The 21207-nt window shown below is 39.0% G+C and overlaps 1 long non-coding RNA gene across 1 annotated transcript in view; it reads right to left on the bottom strand.

Annotated features, from left to right (window-relative positions):
* Positions 1 to 1598: 1598 nt before the first annotated feature.
* The window catches only part of LOC129628865 (uncharacterized), a 69955-nt gene continuing 50346 nt past the window's right edge, over positions 1599 to 21207 (bottom strand). Inside the window, exon 2 of the long non-coding RNA XR_008702956.1 lies at positions 1599 to 2106. This is a non-coding gene — a long non-coding RNA (uncharacterized LOC129628865). The remainder of the gene's footprint in view (positions 2107 to 21207) is intronic.

The following is a 21207-nucleotide window of genomic DNA, read 5'->3' on the forward strand; positions in this document are numbered from 1 at the left end:
AAGTTTTTGTTGTTTGCTTGCTTGTTTTTCATTGCTGCATAAAATTTTTCACATCAAATCTTTCTAATGTGGCACACAGTTGGCTAATCACAAATTTCCATCTCCCCAACTTGTATATGGACAGCTGTGCCTAAAAAAATAGGTGAAAGATTACATTTGCCAGTTCTCTTGGTATTCCCATTTTATGGCTTTTGTGGGAATGCAGTTCAAGCTTGCCTGCTATTTTATTTAATACACCTCCTTGTAAATTCCAGCTGTTGACCATGTAATTAATCCTGTATGGAAAAATATTGGCATTTGTTCCTGCAGTACCTGAGCTTCATCCCAACAGAATTATATTCATCATAGCCATTTCCATTACCCTACAGCTGTTCCTTAGAACTATTTTATCTGCCACACAATTAGTGTACACCAGGATTCTGCTCCTAACTTCAGCACAGTTATTCTGAACCATGACTTTCATTTTTTCTACTTGGTTTCAAGTCACTGAAATCTGTCATTTGAAGTAACAAGCATGTCCTATGTTACTCCTAGAAAAGCTTAATGCTTAACTTGTTGACTGACTATAGTGTGTGGTCACTGGAATAAGCATGGTATTCAATCTTGAAAACTATCACTGAGATAATAGTCTTTGACATTTATCCTTGGCCACAGGATTGTCTCATTAGGTCCTTTTTGGCTTTCTGTGCTACATCTTATCTTTCTTAGCCATTCATCTTTGTGATCTCTGCTTTTTATAAATATATTGAGCGTTGTTTTCCTTTATTATATCAAAATAAAAATGGCTGAGAATTTCAAGCATGACCCTTACAGGAGTATTTGCCTTCTTATAGGGAGCCAAGTTTTAAGATAAAGGGAAAACTCACCTGCTTTTTGTCCAGAAGGTGACTAAACAAAGCTCTATTAAGTTAGGCCATCCCTGACATGTCATCTTGTGATCAGAACCTATATAACATGTATAAGGGCATCTCTGTTCATTACAACGTGCTGTCTGGAATAAGGATGATACCTCGATTATCGGTATTGATCTGTTGGCAAAATAAATCCTCAAACATTTTCAAAAATTTATAGAAGACCATCAGCTTTGCAACAATGTCCAGAAATCAAGTTTTTTAATAAGTCCAAAGAAGAAAGGACTACTTTTTAAAATTAATATTATCTGGAAATTTATCGTAGGATCTGACAAATACACATACTAATGAAGAACTGGATTGAGGACACAATTATGAAAGTAAATCATACATTTGACTGGTTATATTTTCTTTAGGACAGAGATGAAGAAGATACATTATCAACCCAAATATGAATAGATTTTAATGAACTTTTGTAATATATAAAGTTGAAAACTGGTAAAATCTTAAAAGTTATTTATCAAATTAAATCTAGTATAAATGGGAATTTGTAGTGAACATAATTTTATGGTTGGAAAAGAAAGTAAAAAAATTCTGTAAAATCCACTGGAGTGCAAAATTTTAAGGAGAAAATGTTGACGAAAATTTCTTAAGAACTGGCTAGTTTGTCATTTCCTCTAAGATATTCAAAGGTCCACAGACTGTCTCTGTTAGCCATAACACAAATAGAAAAAAAGGAAACAGGTATCTGTATAAGAATATATTTATTTCTTCAACTAATATATTTGATGATTTACTATATTTAACATCAGAAATGTATAAAAGTAAACTAGACATGTCTTAAAAAGTTGGTCATGGTGTTACAGGAAAGGGGACCCCTTCCAGGGTCTGAAAGTGGGCTCTTGTCTAATACTCGGAAATGAATTGTCCGAGGAGACACATGTGCTGACAAAGCAAGCTATCTTACTGGAAAGGGTGCCTGGGTGGAGAGCAGTAGAGTAAGGGAATCCAGAAGAACTGCTCTGCCACATGGCTGCAGTCTCAGGTTTTATGGTGAAGGGATTAGTTTTCGGGTTGTCTTTAGCCAATCATTCTGACTCAGAGTCCTTCCTGGTGGTGCACGCCTTATTCAGCCAAGATGGATGCCAGAGAGGATTCTGGGAGGTGGTCTGACATGTCATGTCTCCTTTTGATCTTTCCCGAACTCTTCTGGTTGGTGGTGGCTTATTAGTTCCATGTTCCTTACCAGGACCTCCTGCCATAAAACAACGCATGCAAATGGTTACTATGGTGCCTGGCCAGGGTGGAAGGTTTCAGTCAGTGTGCTTCCCCTAACAATGGTAGGGAAGAAAATACAAATATGAATGAGTAACAAAATATAATAAGTAAATCTATACACTGTAGTGTACCTAGTATATTATTTGTGGAATATTATCATTATCACCTGCATCAAATGATTCCCTTATTAGTTGTAGAGAATTATCATAATTATATATACCAGTATTGATGTGCATTAAAAACTACACTTTTTGACACTGTTATAGAATCTTTGTTTTTGTATTGCAAGTTGTTTCATATTTTTCAGATTGGGATAGGACTAAAATTTTATAAACATTTTCTTTCAACATATACGAATATAAATTATAGCCATTTTAATATATTTTTAAACACTAAAAACCTTTTAGTACAGGTTTACATATGAGACATCTGGAAGACAGCTTTAGAACAAAGTCTATCCCAAATGTTATCTCATCTATATAGAAAGCCATCAGCAATTTTACCACAGTGAAGGCAGGGCCCACAGGGCAGAAGGCCAGCTTAAGCAAGGCTATGTGTAAATGGTTTTTCAAGGTTTATCCAACTAAGATACGTGAATAGTGTGTATAAAATTATTAGTTACGGATGTATCCTTCACACTGTTGCTGATTTTGTAAAAGGCTCCTAGTCCTCATGAATCTCAGAGAAAGTCATTGCTTTACACCCCTGCATTTCCCCCTCTGCAAACAAATGGCTGGAAGGGAATCCACTCTGTAGACTGCCTTTTATCCTCACACTATTTCTCACTTTACAGCATCTAGGTTGAGAGCAACTTAAACAGGAATTTATTTACTTTTATGTAAATATAGAAAAAAATAATCTTTCCTTATTTAAAAAAAAAAGCTAGAAAATTATTTTCTTTACTGCAAATTAAGAAATTACTGTTGCCTGTCAGAAAGTGGTGCTGGGAAAGCTGGATAGCCGCATATAAATCAAAGAAGCTAGAGCACACCTTTTCACTATATACAAAAATAAACTTAAAATGGCTTAAAGACTTAAACATAAGACACAACACCATAAAACTCCTAGAAGAGAACATAGGCAAAACACTCTCTAACATAAATCATAGCAATGTTTTCTTAGGTCAGTCTCCCAAGGCAACAGAAATAAAAGCAAAAATAAACAAATGGAAGCTAATTAAACTAATAAGCTTTTGCACAGCAAAAGAAACCATAAACAAATGAAAAGACAACCTACACACTAGGAGAAAATATTTGCAAATAATGTGATCAACAAGGGCTTAATTTCTAAATACACAAACAGCCATGCAACTCAACAATGAAAAACAACCCAATCAAAAAATGAACATCTAAATAGATATTTCTCCAAAGAAGACATTACATGCCCACGGGTGCCAAGTTGCTTCAGTCATGTCTGACTCTTTGTGACCCCATGGACTGTAGCCCACCATGCTCCTCTGTTCAGGAAATTCTCCAGGCAAGAATACTGGAGTGGGTTGTCATTTCCTCTGCGGGGGATCTTCCCAACCCAAGGATCAAACCCATGTCTCTAATGTCTCCTGCATTGCAAGTGGGTTCTTTACCACTAGCGCCACCTAGGAAGCTGTTGGTAGGAATATACTGTTGGGAGGAATGTAAATACACACACACACACACAATGGAATACTGTGCTATGAGCTCCGTTGCTCAGTCGTGTCTGACTCTTTGTGACCACATGGATGGTATATATGTACACACACATGCATACACACAATGGAATAGTGTTGCTGCTGCTGCTGCTGCTAAGTCGCTTCAGTCGTATCCAACTCTGTGCGACCCCATAGACAGCAGCCCACCAGGCTCCCCTGTCCCTAGGATTCTCCAGGCAAGAACACTGGAGTGGGTTGCAAGAACACTGGAGTGGGTTGCCATTTCCTTCTCCAATGCATGAAACTGAAACATGAAAGTGAAGTCGCTCAGTCGTGTCCATCTCAGCGACCCCATGGACTGCAGCCTACCAGGCTCCTCCGTCCATGGGATTTTCCAGGCAAGAGGACTGGAGTGGGGTGCCATTGCCTCCTCCGAATGGAATAGTACTCAGCCATAAAACAGAATGAAATAATGCCATTTGCAGCAACAGGAATGGACTTAGAGTATCATACTAAGTGAGGTAAGTCAGAAAGAGGAAGACAAACACTATATGATATCACTTATATGTGGAATATAAAATATGACACAAATGAACTTTTCTCCAAAACTCAAAACAGACTCACAGATATAGAGAATAGACTTGTATTTGCCAAGGGGGTAGGGAAAAAAAGGATTGAGAGTTTGGGGTTAGCAGATACAAACTATTATATATAGGATGGATAAACAACAAGGTCCTCGTTTATAGTATAGGGAACTATATCCAATATCCTGTGATAAACCATAATGGAAAAGAATACCAAAAAGAATATATATATAACTGAGTCACTTTGCCATACGGCAGAAATTAATACAACATTGCAAATCAACTGAAGTTCAATAAAATTTAAAAACAAACTACTCTTGTCTGGGATGTCTACTGGCTCTGGACTCTCACCCCCTTAATGGGCCAGTTGAGTTCTCTAAAGATCCACAAACCCTAGCTCCAGGACTAATGCCCATGAGGACAGGGGAGAAGAAAGAATGAGCAGTGGGATGATCCCTAGAATATTATTGTCTGTCAACTTCTCTACACCAAGCATTCCTCTCTTTGCTTATAAGCAATATGCCAGAAATGGGAAGATATTTTTCTTCTTCCAAATTAGAATGCCTTGCCATGAAAGGAATGTTACACTGGGTGGTTGATTGAAGCCGAAACTTCAGCTAGTATATAGTTCAGCTGGAACTATAATTATATACATTAAATTGTAATACGGTTTGTGGTAAGAGGCTTTCTAAAAAACAAACAGCTAATTCACAATGGAATTTTTGGAACACAGTTCAAAATAATACCCAAGGAAATGCTTTTCTTCACTCAACAAAGAGCCTGTGTTAGGTTGCTTATGATCCCATTATAGTCAAGTAAGAGGACAGCTGCAGTGTCTTATAGTTTGCGCTTCTCTTTCAAAGCCACATCTGTAGCCAAGAATACAACATCTTCCGGCTGAGGCATACTGAGGGCAATTGCTTGCCTTGCTTCCCCAAACTCAACTTGCACCTCACCCCTCTGGGAAGGGAGGGATGCAGGGGTACCACATGTCACCACTTCATACTTTTCCTTCTCTTTCAATCTACTTCTCTAGGACCATCTCCCACAGTGAAGTGCAAAGTCTTCCAATTTTGTGTTGATCAGAAGTGGGTTGGCCAAAGTGGTTATGCATAAATGAAAGTTTAATAATCACCCACATATGTACATTCCATCTATCTACTTTCAATTTTCTGCTGTCAAGAAGATTAAAAACTAATGTTAAAGTTTTCATTTTCCTAAAAGTAATGCTGATACACACCTCTTCTGCTTTCTATGAAGGAGAATTTTGATCTGATGAAACCATAAAAGTCAAAATTTGTTGTGGAGAATACTGTCTTAATTCATATTCTAACTATAATACTATTATTTTCTTAGTTTTATGTCCGCCTCCAGAATTTCTACTGAGACTTTGTGATTCACATTTATTTTTCTGATGCTATTTGTGGTCAAACCTACATCATTCCAACCTCATAGTTGTTCTACTATCTGTTAAGAGACATTCCTCAATTATTGAAAAAAAATTTCTCTATACATGACTTATATAGTCATGATAGTAAATAAACAATCTTTCAAAATGAGAAACAATAAAATTGGTTAAGTACAAATAAGCAGAAGAAAAGATTCACACATAGGACAAGAAAGAACAATGTGAGGCATAGGATATGAACCCAGGGTTTAGGAAAGTAAATTTTTAAAATGCTGCTGCTGCTAAGTCGCTTCAGTTGTGTCTGACTCTGTGAGACCCCATAGACAGCAGCCCACCAGGCTCTGCCATCCATGGGATTTTCCAAGCAAGAGTACTGAAGTGGGTTGCCATTTCCTTCTCCAATAATTTTTAAAAATATGGTTGTTCAAAAGATGTATATGTACAGTTTTAGTAAGGGAAAAAAGAAGACAATGAGAGTAGGATACTTTATCATTTGAGAATTCTGAAGAAATACAGGAAAAACATTAGGAATTCTGGAAATTTGGAAAAATTCTCCATTTGTACAGTGGAGAGTTGAGGCTGTGGGGACAGAAAAGGAACTGAGAAGTAAGAGTCCTTGGGGACTGGGGCTTTCCAATCTTTCTGTGTTTTCATCTGGAATACATTATTGCAAGATCCTTCCACACTAAATCCAGAATCCCCTTTCAGAGCTTTAAACCCTATCTGCTTTCTACTAAGAAAACTACTGTAAAGTTTTCAATTAATTTTAAAGAACTGTAGTTTTAGGTTACTTGAAGAAATTGTTTTTTATTGAAGACAGACAAGCAGAAAGTCTAGAAAATATCTTAGATACACATATGCAGGAAAAATGTATGAACATTGAGAGGAAAGTGAACAAATTGATTGGATGGACTGTAAAGATCATGAAAGACATTTTCAGTCCTATTAATGTTATTCCATGGATTTTAGGCAATAAATCAGAAATTTTAAAATGAACTCTCTTGAATATTGTTTCCATGCCACTACTGGTTGCTTTGTTTATTCAGGCTTTAAAAATATCTTCTTAATCCATCTGTTTTTCTCCTGCTCCACAGCCTACCCTGGGCTTAGCCACCATCTTGGCTTTCCTGCAAGGACTTCCATAGGTTCCTTACTGCTCTACCAACATCCACTCTGACTTCTTCTAATTCCCGTCCACATTTAAACCAGAATGAATTTTCAAAACGATAACAAAAATGTTACTAATAACAATGATATCTTACTATTCTTACAGCAAAATTCTTCACTGGCCTCACATCATCCCTCTCTGACCTCGGTTGCTGCAGCTTTAAAACCTCCTGCATTATCATACTGCAACCACTCTGGCCTACAGAATTTCTCATCCTTCCTCCTTGCTCAGACCTCCCCAGCAGTCTCACCCTTGTCTCTTCTCATCATGTTAACTTTTGCTCACTTGTTAGATCCCAAATCAAAAACACTTTGCCTCAGAGAGTACTTCCGAACTACCTCTCAGACTAGATCAGAAACCCTTGGAGTATTTCATATCTCCCAGTTTTGTTTTGTTTTTTTTCCTTCATACTAATTTCAGTTTGTCTTTATATTTCCCTTCACATGATCCTTTGTGTAACTGCTTTCTTTTTCAATAGACTATCCATAAGGGGAGAGACTGTCATTCATAATTTATATCCCCAAGATATAATACACCTGATATTTGATCTTTAATAAGTTGAATAAATGAAGAAAATAGAATATATTTATGACTGTGAAGTGAATCTCATTACTGTACACATTTTTAAAATACCCTCTTTCCATTCAATGACTACTTTTTGGTTAATATTGAAATATCATTTAGAAATTCCATGAAGGGTATTTTTTGGTCAACTTTATTGATTTCAAAGCACATCCCCCTTTTCAGTTTCAGTTCAGTCACTCAGTCGTGTCTGACTCTTTGTGACCCCATGGACTGCAACATGCCAGGCTTCCCTGTCCATCACCAACTCCCAGAGTTTACTCAAACTCATGTCCATTGAGTCGGTGATGCCACCCAACCATCTCATCCTCTGTCATCCCCTTCTCCTCTAACCTTCAATCTTTCCCATCATCAGGGTCTTTTCAAATGAGTCAGTTCTTCGCATCAGGTGGCCAAAGTATTAGAGTTTCCGCTTCAGCATCAGTCCTTCCAATGAATATTCAGGATTGATTTCCTTTAGGATCGACTGGTTGGATCTCCTTGCAGTGCATAAGACTCTCAAGAGACTTCTCCAACACAACAGTTCAAAAGCATCAATTCTTCGGCGTTCCGCTTTCTTTATGGCCCAACTCTCACATGTGTACACAACTACTGGAGAAACCATGGCTTCGACTAGACAGACCTTTGTTGGCAAAGTAATGAATGTCTATGCTTTTTAATATGCTGCCTAGGTTGGTCATAGCTTTTCTTCCAAGGAGCAAGCATCTTTTAATTTCATGACTGCAGTCACCATTTGCAGTGATTTTGGAGCCCCCCAAAATACTCTCTTACTCTTTGCATTGTTTCCCCATCTATTTGTCATGAAGTGATGGGACCAGATGCCATGATCTTAGTTTTCTGAATGTTGAGTTTTAAGCCAACTTTTTCACTCTCTTCTTTCACTTTCATCAAGAGGCTCTTTAGTTCCTCTTCCTTTCTGCCACAAGGGTGGTGTCATCTGCATATATGAGGTTATTGATATTCCTCCCAGCAATCTTGATTCCAGCTTGTGCTAGAGTGAGTTAAAAATATCCTTCATGAAATTTTTGATTTGGTATAGATAAATCCAAACATGATTGAAAATTTATTTAGATCACTTGGTCTCTTTTTCAACTTAAAGTCTTAATTTAAATATTAGTTCCTCTAGAAAAACTGTCTGGGTCCTTCAGCTAAGACAAGTACCCTTCTCATGTAAAACCAAAATTGATATTCCTTGTGGGCAGGCAACTTCACATAAGATTCAGGAACAAAGCATCCTTCCACCTTGAGTATTCATCATCATGGTGACCTCATGGTCATTTAAATGCAACCAGTCAATAGGCAAAGAGAGTCTGGAGAAGCTATTCTTACTTTTTAAATGACACACACTTCTTCCTATATTTCCATTGGTGAGAACCTCTTACATGGCTACACCCAACTTAGAAGGAAGATTGGGAATACAGCCCAGGAAGAAGAAGAAACAGGGCTGGGGAGCTCCAAGAAGTATCTCCCTATCTGAGTCTCAAGGACCTAAGCTTTATTAAATATTCACTAAGATTTATGTATACTCTGTACCATGGAGTCATCCTGAAAAAAAAAAAAGAAAGTAAGTGAAAGTCGCTCAGTCATATCCAATTCTTTATGACCCCATGTACTGTAGCCCAACAGAATCCTCTGTCCATGGAATTCTCCAGGTAAGAATACTGAGTGGGTTGCTATTCCTTCTCCAGGGGATCTTCCCAACCCAGGGATAGAACCTAGGTTTCCTTTATTGCAGGCAGATTCTTTACTGTGTGAACCAAGCCCTGTGGAATGAATGAATCATCCTGGTGTTTTTATATAATACTGTTTATCATGGTGATACCAAGGCAGCTCCAGTAAAAGTTAAATTTGAAATTGATGCCCCAGAGTTTTAGTAAATTTGCATCAAGCTTTCCTGCTAACCTCCAAGTCAGTTAGATTCACTGCAGCATGTGCCTCCTAGATGATCGTCCAGCAGCTACAGCAGAGCCCTTTTAGACCTAAGACTCCTTCACCCCGGCCCATCACTGCCTACCCACCCAAGCTGCTTGACTGAGGATAAGGCCTATGTGTGGACATCAACAACAGCAGGGACAAAGGAAGGAGATCTTGTACTCTGTCTGCAGGAGAGTGTTTGGTGAGAGAATTCAACAATGACTTTGAATCAGAAAAGTGAAAATAAGAAGGTGTGTCCATAAACTGTGCTACAGAGGAAAAGTAACCTCTTCAAAGGTCTCTCCAACTCTGCCTCTTGTAATTGCCTTTGCCTTGATTTTAGATAATTCTTTATGGATTTTTTTTTATAGTTCAGTTGAAAGAAATGAAAGTATTTTAAAACATTATACCTGTCTTTTCTTATAAGCAAAGAAAATACACAACATAAAAGTAAAATATTTATAGAAGAATAATAAATAATAAATCAGAAACATCTAAAATTATATTTAAGTAAGCAAGCTATCATCTCTCCATAACTCATTTCACCTCCCATAATTATAGTCTCCATCAGTCACTTCATTATACCAATCATCTAAGCAAGAAACAATGGAAGACATAATTACCCTTGACTCAATTATATCCAGTCTATCAACATGTGATATTTAGTCTACATACTACATATTTCTTTACTGATCACCTTCTCTGTATCATGTTATCTAGAATAGAGCCCATTTTTTTTTTTTTTTTTTTTTTTTTGCTTCTCACAAAGACACAGATGACCATCACACCCTACTTCTCCAAGCTCCAGGCTACTCGGCAGTCTCCTAATGCTTTGAGCATGCCTCCATATTATAACTGACATTGCTAAGTCCATCACAGTCCTTGTCTATAAAATGGAAAGTAATAATAGGATTTAAGCTATTGTGCATGTGTGCTCAGATGCTTCAGTCATGTCTGACTTTTTGTCCATGAGATTATCCTGGTAAGAATACTGGAGTGGGTTGCCCTTTCCTCCTCCAGGGGATCTTCCCGACCCAGGGACTGAACCCATTTCTCCTATAGCTCCTCACTGGCAGACGATTCTTTACTGCTGAGTCACCTGGGCTTCCCTTTATGCCATCAGGTTGTTATAAATTTAAATGAGAGTGCTTGAAAAGTTCTTATCGCTTTGTCTTACAGTTACTTACGGTATTTCTTATGTGCCTAAGTACTACCAACACTTTGTTTTTTAGTTTGTCTGTGTGTGTGTGTGTGTGTGTGTGTGTGTGTGTGTATTAGTCATTCAGTCATTTCTAACTCTTTGCGACCCCATAGACTGTAGTCCACCAGGCTCCTCTGTCTATGGAATTCTCCAGGCAGGAATACTGGAGTAGTTTGCCATTTCCTTCTCCAGGGGATCTTCCTGAACCAGAGATCAAACCCATATCTCCCGCGGCTCCTGTATTGCAAGCAGATTCTTTACCTGTTGAGCAATCAGGGAAGCCCCTAATATCTACTAAGGTACCCCATTAATACTGTAAGTAGTAATCACAAAAATTATATATGTGCAGTGTTGGAGAAATATAGTTATTATGATAGCTTTCCCTCATATATTACTAGACTCTTTTCTTCTTTTCAGATAGTACTTTTTCTCCATTTTAGTAGAATATATATTTTCAAGTAATTTCTCTAAAAAAATGCAATTTAAATTTCAGGATGGAGTCTTTTGTAGAGAGACAAATATATTCTTCCACTGCTATTCACAGGTGTAGATCTCTCAAGAATATTCAAATCAGTCAACCAGGACTCCTCAGCTGAAAGCTCAAAGTTTGTTTAATGTGCAAAACCTCAGAACTATTGTTAAAATTTCAAGCAAACTAGAAGTTATTTGATCCAGAAATGACACAATTGTATACAGACCTCCAAACCAGTGGTTCTTCCCTAGAGCACTTTTAATCATTCTAAGAGAAAATAGTTTTATTTTCAAAAGCTTAAAACTTGGAACTGTACAGAGTGTTGGGAAAAAAGACTGACAAAGTGACCTTGCAAAGTGAACTCTTCACCTGCAAGTGACCAGCACGGGCAAAGCTTCCAGAAAGCTTTTAAGTCTATAAATGGAAAAATCTGGAATCGTAGGTACCAGAAATATGCAGTGCCTTAAGTAAAGATCAGTTTTATATGATTACTATTTTTGAATTTGAATAAGAAAAGCCTGTTTTTTAGTAGTTAGGAACTTTAGGAACTGAGATGTGAGTACTCAGTCTGACCATCTTAGTTTAAGTATCTTATAATAAAAAGAGGCACAAGATCCCAATAAAAGCGCTAAAAGAATTTTTTCTCTGCAACTTGAAAATTTTATTCTAAAGCTTTTACAGAAAAATAAACAATAAACAATAGTATCCAGGGAAACTTAGACAAAGAACAATAGAGGATTGAAAGAACTAGGTACTAAGATATACCACAAAATATAAGAAAGAAAAATGGTACCGTACTCAGTATGAATAACAAGGTAGACCAAAAGAACAGAATAGAAATTCCAGAACTAGACTCAAATACATGTGGGAAATAAAAAATATGATAAACCAGGCTTTTCATATCAATAAGCTTCAGATGCACTTTTAAACAACTGGTTTTGGAACAACTGAATAGCCACTTGGAGAAAGATAAAACTGGACTGATCCCTCACTATATACTCCAAGAAAAACTCCAAAAAAGAATACAGATATATATATTTTTAAAAGAAAACCATATAAAATATGATATGAAAACATGAGTGAATTGTCTTATTACTTTAAACTAGGGAAGACTTTCCTAAATATATAAATTCCAAAAGCCATAAGAGAAGACTGACAAAGGAAAACACATAATATTAAAAACTTACACATGTCAAGAATTGGGGGAAAATAGTATAAGAGAAGGAACTAAAAAGGAACTAAAAAGCCTCCTGATGAAAGTGAAAGTGGAGAGTGGAAAAAGTTGGCTTAAAGCCCAACATTCAGAAAACGAAGATCATGGCATCTGGTCCCATCACTTCATGGGAAATAGATGGGGAAACAGTGTCAGACTTTATTTTTTTGGGCTCCAAAATCACTGCAGATGGTGACTGCAGCCATGAAATTAAAAGACACTTACTCCTTGGAAGAAAAGTTATGACCAACCTAGATACCATACTGAAAAGCAGAGACATTACTTTGCCAACAAAGGTCCGTCTAGTCAAGGCCATGGTTTTTCCAGTAGTCATGTATGGATGTGAGAGTTGGACTGTGAAGAAAGCTGAGCACCGAAGAATTGATGCTTTTGAACTGTGGTGTTGGAGGAGACCCTTGAGAGTCCCTTGGACTGCAAGGAGGTCCAACCAATCCATTCTGAAGGAGATCAGCCCTGGGATTTCTTTGGAAGGAATGATGCTAAGGCTGAAACTCCAGTACTTTGGCCACCTTATGTGAAGAGTTCACTCATTGGAAAAGACTCTGATGCTGGGAAGGATTGGGAGCAGGAGGAGAAGGGGACGACAGAGGATGAGATGTCTGGATGGCATCACTGACTCGATGGACGTGAGTCTGAGTGAACTCCAGGAGTTGGTGATGGACAGGGAGGCCTGGCGTGCTGCAATTCATGGGGTCGCAAAGAGTTGGATACGACTAAGCGACTGAATTGAACTGAAATGAACTGAGTATAAGAAAATTGCAAGACAAATAACACATTGAAAAAAAAAAACTTGCAACAACTATCAGATAAAGGTAAATTTTCCTGATATGTGAAGAGCAACTAGAAATTGAAAGAAGACCAAAAATTCCTGACCAAACTATGAGGGAAAGATTTGAACAAAGAGTACATAGGAGGAAAAAAATGCCCCTTAAACACATTAAATGACGCTCATTCTCAATCATATTAAGAAATGTAAAGTAAAACTATACAGTAAGGTACCATTTCTTATTTATCAACTTGGCAGAAAAAAGCTCATATTGTTGGTGGGAAACAGAATCATGCTACTTCTATGCAGAAGAGTTTCACCACCTTTAACAAAATTCCAGATATTATGTTTAGTCGGGGAAAACCTACTTCCAATAATTTATTCTACTGATATGTCTTTGCAAGTATGAAATCATGTATGCACAAGGGTATTCACTGCAACATTGTTAGCAAGAGCAAAAGACTGGGGGGAAAAACCCAAGTCTTTAGCAATAAAAAATTAGTTGAATAAAGTCTGATACAGCCACTCAGTGCAATTCCAAGCAGTTTTCAAAAAGGAAGATCATGCACTGATGTGGAGAGATTGCCTTCATATATTCTTAAGCAAATATATGCAAGTACAGAGGAGTATCTATCTTATGCTATATTTTGCATAAGAAGGAAGAAAATGCAATGAGTATTTGCAAAATGAAACAATGAAAAGGTAAACAAGAAACTAATAAAATTGTATATCTGTAGGGAAAAGGTCACAGAGTAAGATGGAAAGGGTTAAGCGAAAGAAAGAAATTAATCAATATATAGTTGAGTATTTAGTAATGTCAGCATTAGGGGTGCCACCCTCTATGCAGTCAAAAATCCACATGTAACTTACAGTTGGCCCTCCTTTTGTACAGGGCTTTCCAGGTGGCACTAGTGGTAAAGAACCTGCCTGCCAATACACAAGATGAAAGAGATGTGGGTTCCATCCCTGGGTTAGAAAGAGTCCCTGGAGAAGGGCATGGCAACCAACTCCAGTATTCTTGCCTGGAAAATTCCAAGGGCAGAGGAGTCTGGCAGGCTATAGTCCATTGGGTCACAAAGAGATGGACATGACTGAAGTGACTCAGCGTGTTTGGTATCATGGTTTCTTATATCCTTGGTTCTGTGATATTTGCAGATTCACCCAACAGTGATCATGCAGCATAGTACTGTAGTACTCACTACTGAAAAAAATCTGTATGTAAGTGAACCTTTGTAATTTCAACCAGTGTGGTTCAAAGGTCAATTGTAGAGGGCAAGGGAATAAAAATGCAAGGAGCAGGAATGAAAGCAAAACACTGTATGTATATATGTGTATATATATATATATATGTACAATTTTAACTTTTGAATCATGAAAATGCATTATTACTTGAAAAAGTTTAAACTAATTATTAAACAATTCCCTAAACTGAAATTAATTGTCTACTAATGGTCTAAAAGCAATGTCAGCTAAATGAGTACCCATAGCATCCAGATTTTAAACTCTTTTTCATCTTCAGAAAGATCAGATTTTTTTGGAAAATTTTAATTTTAAAATTGGGATAAAGAATAAAGAAGGCCTTATGTGAGTCTGGAACACATTTTTTGTGTGTGTCAGAAATAAAGAAGCTTTCCAAAATCGGGGGTTATGGGGGAAGTCACACTAAGTGAAGCTACAGAAGAGCTAGTTTGAAGGTGTCACACTAGCCAAAACTGTGGATAAAACAAGTAAAACAAAATGACCATTTAACTGATTGGTAGTGGGGTAGCTATGGAAGGCTTCACAAAAAAAAGTTGACTTTTGAGTGAAGATCTGTAAGAGGAAACTTGTATGTTAATATCTGAGAGAAGAATATTCTAAACCCAGAAAGATAACATCAAGGGCTCTAAACTAGGAAGGTAAATAGAATCTTGGAAAGCCAGTGTGGCTGGAGTATGAGGAGTCATGGGGAGGCTAGTGAAAGATGACATCAGGAGCAACAGTCGGTCCAGATCACAGAAGGAACATATGGCATTGGCTTAATGGCCAACTAAGAATGATGCCTGTTGGACACTAGAAAGATGGAGGCCCTTGCTATGCTGTGACCAAGCATCTTAGTAACTGACACTTCTATTACTTGGAAAGCCAATCAACTACCTTTGAATCTTTGGTTCAAAGGTGAGAAAGTTAGAAAAATGTTAAAAGTGTGGTTGATTTTTACTAGATGCAGGTAGCAATATTTCAGAAGAAAGAATAAGCTCAGGCAAGAACTGGCTGTTTAGAAGCAGCAATAAAAGGAAATAGAGGTTTGTGGCCTCACAATGCTAGCAAAGCTCATAGCTACCAACTCAAAACATAGGAAATACAAATAAAAAACCCTTAAACAACACAGCCCCATTAAGACTCAACTCTGTGGCAATGATCTGATTAAGGGAAAGGTCTTCTCCCTTAAACTAATGGCTTCAGATCTGGTGACATTCTGTGGAGAGAGTGGCCTAGAAGCAAGGAAGCAGACACTGGGCTTGACCAATATGTCAAGGGAAGTTTGTGGGTAAACTAATAATAACAAATCAACCCAAAGCCTACTAAGTTTTCAAGGGAATTGTAATGACAAAATAAAATAAACCCAACTGAAAAGCACTTTGAGTTTTAGGGCCAAAAAACAATTCTTGGGGTTCCAACTGTGTGCCAGAATGGAGTGGGCTACAAAAGTTTTACAGCCCCAGAATTGATAGTCCCTTAAATCCACTTCAGTTGTGGCCATGGAAGATAATAGGCAAGGACAAACCACCCAGAAAGTGGAACCAGAGTTCACAAAGAACAATGAACAAAAGCATTCCTACCAGAGAGCAAACTAGGTCTAAGAGAGGAACTCCATTCATCAGGGGTCACAGCACGGACAATGCTCACCCCTCAGGCTTTCATCATGGCTGTGAATCTCTTTTCAAAGCACAAATTTGAATTGTAATTATCTTGTCCCTGCTTAGACACTGTGTTGTGTGTGTGTGTGTGTGTGTGTGTGTGTGTGTGTGTGTGTGTATGGATGAATTGGAAGGGTAGGGACCATAAATCTGTCTTTAGTCTATAGGCCTCTAGAGCTATGTTTAGACCTAATGAATAGTACTATCAGCACCTAGAGGTCCAGACCTTTGCAATGGATGCAGTAAATGAATGGGACTTTTGGTTATTCCCTCCTGGTCAGGATGAGTGTATGGGGAAAACAAAAAAAGAGAGCGAGTTGGTGCCAGAAGCAAAGACTAGGACAGAGACTGGTTAGCTATCCACTAACTAATTAGCTTCTCCCTGGGTACTCTCCACCCGACTTACCTTTCTCAGTCTCCCTTCCCACCTCAGAAAAACATTTTTCATGATCCTATTCTCTCTTTGCTGTCTGCCACTAGGACCTTGACCTCAACAGTGTCCTTAGAAATCATATGGTGAAGATAGCAGAGCATACATTGCCCTCAATCTGTGAATGACCACACAGAGCAGAGTCTCCCTCTTCACCACCAGCCTCTGAATAAAAATAATCCACTGAGATGTGCACTTTAAATTTATAGGAACTTGCAGAGAATAATCCAGGAGCTAATTTTTAAGGAAGGAAGGGATATGTCCCTGATAAAGGGGAAACAGATAACTGAACTTAGTTCAAGTAGTAAATAGTATAATCTGATGACGTGTGATTCAAAGATAGAGGGGTCTATGAAAAAGAAATCTAGGAAAAAACCCATGCAACCTGCAGGCCTAATGATGTGAGATGCGTGAAAAGAAGATGTCCATCCTTGGAGAGATCCCACTCTTGGAGGGAACAAACAGAACCTTGTGTGCACCAGGACCAGGAGAAAGGAGCAGTGACCCCACAAGAGACTGACTGAGACCTGCCTGTGAGTGTCCAGGAGTCTCCGGCAGAAGTGTGGGCCAGCGGTGGCCTGCTGCAGGGTTGGGGGCACTGAGTGTAGCAGTGTATGCATGGGTCCTTTTGAAGGAGATCACCTTTATCTTCATTACCTCCACCATAGTTTGGCCTCAGATCAAATAACAGGGAGGGAACACAGCCCTGCCCTGCAACAGAAAATTGGATTAAAGATTTACTGAGAATGGCCCCGCCCATCACAAAGAGACCCAGTTTCTCCCTCAGTCAGTCTCTCCCATCAGGAAGCTTCCATAAGCCTCTTACCCTTCTCCATCAGAGGGCAGACAGACTGAAAATCACAATCACAGAAAACTAATCAAACTGATCACATGGACCACAGCTTTGTCTAATTCAATGAAACTATGAGCCATACCATGTAGGGCCACCCAAGATAAATGGGTCATAGTGGAGAGTTCTGACAAAATGTGGTCTACTGGAGAAGGGAATGACAAACTACTTCAGTATTTTTGCCTAGAGAATCCCATGAACATTATGAAAAGGCAAAAAGATAGAACACTGAAAGATGAACTCCCCAATTTGGTAGATACCCAATATGCTACTGGAGAGGAGTGGAGAAATAACTCCAAAAGAATGAAGAGACAGAGCCAAAGCAAAAACAAAACCCAGTTGTGAATGTGACTGGTGATGGAAGTAAAGTCCAATGTTGCAAAGAGCAATACTGCATAGGAACCTGGAATGTTAGGTCCAGGAATCAAGGCAAGTGGCCAAACAGGAGATGGCAAGATTTAAAATAGACATTTTAGGAACCAGCCAACTAAAATGGACTGGAATGGGTGAATTTAACTCAGATGGCCATTATATTTACTACTGTGGGCAAGAATCCTTTAGAAGAAACGGAATAGCCCTCATAGTCAACAAAAAGAGTCCAAAATGCAGTACTTGGATGCAATCTCAAAAATGACAGAATGATCTCTGTTCATTTCCAAGGCAAACTATTCAATATCACAGTAATCCAAGTCTATGCCCTGACCAGTAATGCTGAAGAAGCTGATGTTGAACAGTTCTATGAAGACCTACAAGACCTTCTAGAACTAACACCCCCAAAAGACGTCCTTTTCATCATAAGAGACTGGAATGCAAAAGTAGGAAGTCAAGAGATACCTGGAGTAACAGGCAAATTTGCGCTTGGAATACAGAATGAAGCAGGGCGAAGGCTAACACGGTATTGCCAAGAGAACGCACTGGTCATAGCAAACACCCTCTTCCAACAACACAAAAGAAGACTCTACATATGGACATCACCAGATGGTCAATACCAAAATCAGATTGATTATATTCTTTGCAGCCAAAGAAGGGGAAACTCTATACAGTCAGCAAAAACAAGACTGGGAGCTGACTGGCTCAGATCATGAACTTCTTATTGCCATAAAGAAAGAAAGAAAGTGAAGTCGCTTAGTTGTGTCTGACTCTTTGTGACCCCATGTACTGTAGCCTACCAGGTTCTTCCATCCATGGGGTTTTCCAGGCAAGAATACTGGAGTGGGTTGTCATTTCCTTCTCCAGGAGATCTTCCCAACCGAGGGATTGAACCCGGGTCTCCCACATTGTAGGCAGACGCTTTACCGTCTGAGCCACCAGGGAAGCTCTCTTATTGCCATATTCAGACTTAAATTGAAGAAAGTAGGGAAAACCACTAGACCATTCAAGTGAAAAGTGAAAGTGAAGTCCCTCAGTCGTGTCCTACTCTTCGGGACCCCATGGACTGCAGCCTTCCAGGCTCCTCTGCCCATGGGATTTTCCAGGCAAGGGTACTGGAGTGGGTTGCCATTGCCTTCTCCAAGACCATTCAGGTATGATCTAAATCAAATCCCTTATGATTATACAGTGGAAGTGACAAATAGATTCAAGGGATCTGAATGACAGAGTGCCTGAAGAAGTATGGACACAGGTTCCTGACACTGTACAGGAGACAGGGATCAAGACCATCCCCAAGAAAAAGAAATGCAAAAAAGCAAAATGGCTGTCTGAGGAGGCCTTACAAATAGCTGTGAAAAGAAGAGAAGAAAAAGGGAAAGGAGAAAAAGAAAGATATACCCATTTGAATACAGAGTTCCAAAGAATCCTAAGGAGAGATAAGAAAGCCTTCCTTAGTGACCAGTGCAAAGAAATAGAGGAAAACAATAGAATGGAAAAGACTGGAGATTTCTTTAAGAAAATAAGAGATACCAAGGGAACATTTCATGCAAAGAGGGGTACAATAAAGGACAGAAATGGTATGGATCTAACAGAAGCAGAAGATATTAAGAAGAGGTGGCAAGAACACACAGAAAAACCATACAAAAAAGATCTTCACGACCCAGATAAACATGATGGTGTGATCACTCACCTAGAGCCAGACATCCTGGAATTGGAAGTCAACTGGGCCTTAGGAAGCACCACTACGAACAAAGCTAGGGGAGGTGATGGAATTCCAGTTGAGCTATTCCAAATCCTGAAAGATGATGCTGTGAAAGTGCTGCACTCAATATGCCAGCAAATCTGGAAAACTCAGCAGTGGCCACAGGACTGGAAAAGGTTAGTTTTCATTCCAATCCCAAAGAAAGGCTATGCCAAAGAATGCTCAAACTACCACACAATTGCACTCATCTTACACGCTAGCAAAGTAATGCTCAAAATTCTCCAAGCCAGGCTTCAATAGTATGTGAAACCATGAACTTCCAGATGTTCAAGCTGGATTTAGAAAAGGCAGAGGAACCAGAGATCAAATTGCCAACATCCACTGGATCATCAAAAAAGCAAGAGAGTTCAAGAGAAACATCTGCTTTTGCTTTATTGACTATGCCAAAGCCTCTGACTGTGTGGATCACAACAAAATGTGGAACATTTTTAAAGAGATGGGAATACCAGACCACCTGACCTGAGAAATCTGTACACAGGTCAAGAAGCAACAGTTAGAACTGGACATGGAACAACAGACTGGTTCCAAATCGGCAAAGGCGTATGTCAAGGCTGTATATTGTCACCCTGCTTATTTAACTTCTATGCAGAGTACATCATGAGAAATGCTGAACTGGAAGAAGCACAAGCTGGAATCAAGAATGCCAGAAGAAATATCCATAACTTCAGATATGCAGATAACTTATGGCAGAAAGTGTAGAAGAACTAAAGAGCCTCTTGATGACAATGAAAGAGGAGAGTCAAAAAGTTGGCTTATAATGCTACTAAGATCATGGCATCTGGTCTCATCACTTCATGACAAATAGATGGGGAAACAGTGGAAACAGTGAGAGACTTTATTTTGGGGGGCTCCAAAATCACTGCAGATGGTGACTGCAGTCATGAAATTAAAAGACGCTTGCTCCTTGGAAGAAAAGTTATGACCGACCTAGACAGCATATTAAAAAGCAGGGACATTACTTTGCCAACAAAGGTCCATATAGTCAAAGCTATGGTTTTTCCAGTAGTCATGTATGGATGTGAGAGTTGGACTATAAAGAAAGCTGAGCGCCAAAGAACTGATGCTTTTGAATTGTGGTGTTGGAGAAGACTCTTGAGAGTCCCTTGGACTGCAAGGAGATCCAACTGGTCAATCCTAAAGGAAATTAATCCTGAATATTCATTGGAAGGACTGATGCTGAAGCAGAAACTCCAATACTTTGGCCACCTAATGCAAAGAACTGATTCATTTGAAAAGACCCTGATGCTGGGAAAGATTGAAGGTGGGAGGAGAAGGGGATGACAGAGGATGAGATGGTTGGATGACATCACTGACTCAATGGACATGAGTTTGAGTAAACTCTGGGAGTTGGCGATGAACAGGGAGGCTGGGCATGTGGCAGTCCATGGGGTCACAAAGAGTCAGACACGACTGAGCAACTGAACTGAATGAAGAAACTGGAGGATCTGGAACTGAAGATCCCAAGGCAGAGAGGCTGTGGTTGCTCTAGAAACTGCTAGTGTTGAGAGGCAGCAGCAGGTCAGTTCTTGCCAGTGCCTCCTGCTGATGGAGATTCAGGGTCAAATCAAGTGTAGTCTTACTCGAAAGTGATGCAGTGATGGCTTAAAGAGGGGTGGTCTTACTTCAGGTCTTATAGAGGCTTGATTTTACTCCAAACAGTCACTCTCTTGTCTCTTCCTAGGATATACTCTAAATCTATTCTTTGAGTGTTCTCTAGGTTCCCCTAGAAATTTCATCTTCCATGTTAAAAGTGTTAGTCACTCAGTCGTGTCCGACTCTTTGTGACCCCATGGACTGTAGCCCACCCTCCA

The sequence above is a fragment of the Bubalus kerabau genome, chromosome 1, assembly GCF_029407905.1.
Source record: "Bubalus kerabau isolate K-KA32 ecotype Philippines breed swamp buffalo chromosome 1, PCC_UOA_SB_1v2, whole genome shotgun sequence".
NCBI classification, from domain to species: domain Eukaryota; kingdom Metazoa; phylum Chordata; class Mammalia; order Artiodactyla; family Bovidae; genus Bubalus; species Bubalus kerabau.